We start from the raw sequence: 5,005 nt of genomic DNA on the forward strand, positions 1-5,005 counted from the left end.
CCCATGACCCTTGGAATCCTACATATAAATAGGTTACTCCATAAGAAAAACCACCACTTCTTTTCTTAGAGAAATATGGAGGTGTTTTGGTGCATGGAATTCTCTCTCAAGAGCCACCTTTGTCCTAGGTGTGTTGTGATTCCATTTGAGGCATTTCATACTATTGGTGCTAAGCTCTTAAGGCCAAATACATCAAGACTTCAAGCCACATAAAAGGTATGTTTCCCTAACTAGTATATTATATGGTTTATGTCAAATGCAAGCTAGTTATAGGTTTAATGCCTTGTAAACCATTTGCATGTATAATTAGTGAAAACATAGATCCAAGGTATTTAGGGTTGTATGTGCACCATAGGATGTTGTATTATACCAAAACCCAACAGAATTAACTATGTCTTAATCCATACTCCCGGATTAGTAAGAAGTTTATCTCGTTTATTGACAGTATTGTTTTCGAGACCCCTCTCGCAACACGTGTCAATGGGTTTTTAGAGTACACCGGTGAACATCAAGTTCACAACACCTACAGGTTGCGAGCCTGCTAGTGTTCCACTGGAATGTCTAGGTAGGTCCATGGTTATCATCCCTACTATGCTGAATGACGAGGGCCATTATTTGGGTAAAGGTTTCATTCATTTTTCACCTGTTACCCTCACCTCAAGATCTATATCACCTTTTATCTCATTATCTAACTCATCTTTTTATCACACACCAACTATCTTATCTACCCCTGTTCTATCCAACATATTTGTTGATATAAAATACATATACAGTTTAACTCATTTATAAACTATATAAAACATCCATCCCATACTCATATCAAATAAACAACAATATATAAACACATAACACGTTTTTCATAACAAATACTTCATATTTATGTGTTAGAAGAAAGTGACTACACACTCACTCATAAGATAGATGTAATACATTCAACAAATACTTGTATTAAAATCGTGTTTATGAAAGGGACTATACCCTCACTTGATCAGAAGATGATCGGACAGCACTACGGCTCTAAAAGTAGTATTCTTCGGTGAAACTGGAATATCTTCCAACACCGGGCTTCTCGCAAGCAGAGCTTCGGCTTGAAACTCTTTTATTCTCAGGATCTTTGGGGCTTCGGGACTCGCTTCGGGTGTCGGGATGATACCGGGGCTTCGGGGGTACTTTGGGATAGCTATGGAGGGTATCGGGAATGAGAGATAAGAGATGGGGCAACCAAATTTGGCTGACCCTCGATTTCTATTTATAGGGCCGATTTTCCAATCTCACATCATGAGATTCAAGTGCTCACGTCGTGAGCTTAGTCTTCACTGCGTTCGTCACTCGTCCACTTGCTCTGGAGGGTCTCCAGTTGCTGCTCATGACGTGAGGACCCTGCTCACGTCGTGAGCTCTGACACAGCCTCGAAATTTATGTTTCGAACTTCAGAAATTTATATCTTTCACATACGAGCTCCGTTTTCGACGTTCTTTATATCCACGTGTAGGTTAGATTATGCTCTACAACTATCATTTAGACTCCGTCGGCTAATTTTGAATTTATTTTTATTATATTATTTTTAGTAGACCGGGACCGGAAAACTCCGTTAGAAATCCATAACTCCTTCATCTGATGTCCGTTTTCGTCTATCTTTTTACCATTGGACTACTATCAACGAGATCTTCAATTCTCGTTTAGATTGTTTCAGCTAAATATCGTTCGATCTCATATTCGAACTTTGGGCTGCATACTATTAAGTCGAAACTTCAAAAATTCATAACTTCCTCATACGAAGTTAGATTTAGACGTTATTTTCATGCACGCTCTCGGTTTAACGTATTCTACGACTTTTGTTTAGATCACTAAGGCTAAATAGTGCTCTATCATAAATTCACAAATACTACTTTCGACATGTCATAACTTCTTTGTTATAACTCGAATTTCGGCGTTCTTTATATACCCGAAATCCTTTTCACGACCACTACAACTTAGTTAAGATTATTCATTCTAAATAATCTTTTATCAAAAAGTCATTTTTGACACTGACCGTCTCTAAATTGACTATCCCTGATCTATGGGCGTTACAATTATCTCCCCCTTAGGATGATTACGTCCCGGAATCATCAACGAAATAGGGCTTGTATAATGATTCCATACATTATCTTTCCATCCTAAGTAATAAACGTGATGCTAAATCTTGCATCTGATTTTTGTACTATGTTGGACTTTCAATTGTAACCTTCGAGTTACAAAATAAATATTTATTGAGGACTCCTTCTTCTTCTTAGGATAAGTACTTTCCTTTATCTATTGTAATTGACCGATGGGTCATGTTCTAATGGATTTTCATCGTATGAAGCAACGCTCAGACTCAAGTCTCTCAAGGTCAAATTCTAGAATAAAATATACCTTTTTTCATATTCTAATGTGATACAATCACATTTTAGTATGTAGCATTTCTAGCTACCAACTTCTCTAACAACGAGCCGACACTATTGATCGTATTGATTTGAATCTTCTGACTTAAGTCAAACGCTACATAAAACTTGGCTCTCTGAACCATGTAACAAACTCATCATAATCAGACTCAATTTGATATGACAACTAGGGTCAGAATAACAACCATCTTACCAGTCGTTACCAAAACATTGGTAATGACATATTTGAATAAAACAGAATCAATTACTAGCTTCTTGGTAACCTTGTGACTTTCCCTGATCTAAGTGTAAGTCCTGTGCTTCCAGTAGTATAGGCCTATACTACCATTCACACCTACTCATACTCGTCCCAAGTATTGTCCCACAGTCAATCCAAGTCACCATACAAGAAAATCACACAATCATATAACATACCAGATAACAAAATTAGGGTTTATATTAATTCTTGAAACGATTACACAGAGGTTCAAGTTCACCCTATACTATGCCTCTAATAGACCACACCACATGTTACTATTCACATCTCTACTTTATAACTTGATCTTTAGATATAAAATCCTTATTCATGATTTCTTGCATTGTCATATGCTTCATCCAGGATCATTTGAAATGCTCTTGCATTTGGCTTTGTAACCTCTTCCCTTCTTGGGCAGTTTTGCTTGAAGTATCCTTCTTCACCACACTTAAAGCAGACTTCTCTTTTGTTTGTTCATTTGCTGGCATAATGATCAACCTTCCCACATTTGAAGCAGGTCATTTCTTTAGAGCATCTCCAAATGTGCTTCCTCTTGCACTTATCACACCATTTTGATTCTTCTTTGAACTTCTTCAAAAATTTTCTATTCTTATCGGTCCTTGAGGATCCTTTAAACTTTCTTTTCTAACCCACTTCAGCCTTCTCCAGATTCTTTTCCCTTATCTGGGTCTCGACATTCCTAGCAGCCCAGATGGCGGCTTTCAAAGTGGTTGTTTGCTTGACCATCAGACTAAAGTCCGCTGGTAATCCACGGGCAAACTTGTTAACCTTGGAGAGTTCAGTTGGAACTTGGTATGGAACAAGCTTCATCTTCTCCATAAAACTAATAGCGTACTCAGTGACGTTCAATCTTCCCTTCTTCAGATTCTGGAACTCATTGTTGATTCCCAGAAGATCCTGCTTAGAGGAGTATTCCAACTTCAGTTGCTCCACAAAATCTTCCCAAGACATCTTGCTAGCTTCCCCCTTGTTAGTGAACTAGATAGTAGCTTCCACCAACTTAGCACTCCATACTTTAATAGAGGAATCGCAAGATCGGTTTTCTGTCTGTTGCTACACTTGCAACTCTCAAACATTGTCTCCATCTTGGAGATCCAGTACATAACTCCTACTGGTGTCGGGATTCCAGCTAGACACGGTGGTTTGGATACCAAGAAATCCTTGTACTTGCATCCACGTCCGTCATTTCCTCCATCCAGGTTGTTCTGTCGAACTAATGGTGGGTCGGCTTGACCGATAATCCCACTGAAGTTCCCTCCCTTCGACTGCCCTCCATTCACTCCGGGCTCTTTAATCGCTATATAGAATTCTTCACGATTCTGCCGAAGCAGACTTCTAGATTCATCCATCTGATGATCCAACCCCCGTCTGAATCGTCATTTGTACTCCGGGCATTGTCATTGGCTCAGGTGCTGCCGCTGCAACAACTACTTGTTCAATCACAAGTGCTTGATTCCTATTTTCGTCAGCGTTTCCAACTCCACTTCTTGTTCTCACCTTTTTTATCTATACACTGAATAAGGTGAATTTAGATCTTCATTCACGATAGATATTCAAATCATCCTTATCACTCCGAAACGATTACATGGTAGTTCTAATACCGTAATCATACGCTTAGAATCCTAAACACATAAGGTCTCCAGATCCGGTCGACAACAGACCATAGATCCGAAAAAACAATTTCATATATGGCAAACATATAACATTTAGCACATAAATGCATTCATGCATCTTTCCTAAAATATACTAGTGCTCGTGTCTAAAATATGGTAGACACTCATCTCACAATCATTTCTTAGCATTCTAAGTTTAAGTCTAGAAATCCTACAAATTCCTAGTACGCTTAAACTAATGCTCTGATACAGCCTGTGACATCCCCAATTCCGTGCTGTGTCGTGCCGGTTCTGTCGCGAAACTTCGATAGGTCATAACTTCTTTGTTATAACTCGGATTTCAACATTCTTTATATAACAGGAATCATTGTAATGACCACTACTACTTAGTTAAGATTATAAATAATCTTTTCTCAGAAAGTCATTTTTGACGCTGATCCTCTCTAAATTAACTAGCCCTGATCTACGGGCGTTACAGGAGATCACCGCTAACTTTCGGGAACGAGCACTTTTGAGTTTGTAGTATGCTACAGATGAGGATATGAGGAGGAAGAGATTACATTCCATGCTGAGCAATGATATCCGTTAGTTTTTGAGCTTTACAGGGTGCAAAACCCTGAATGAGATGGTAGAGAAGGCCCATGAGCGGGAAATGGAGTTAGAGCTTCGCGCCAAGCGGAAGCCGGAGCAGGTTCAAGTAGCTGCAGGTTAGG

This window comes from Lactuca sativa, chromosome 6, assembly GCF_002870075.4.
Source record: "Lactuca sativa cultivar Salinas chromosome 6, Lsat_Salinas_v11, whole genome shotgun sequence".
Lineage (NCBI taxonomy): Eukaryota > Viridiplantae > Streptophyta > Magnoliopsida > Asterales > Asteraceae > Lactuca > Lactuca sativa.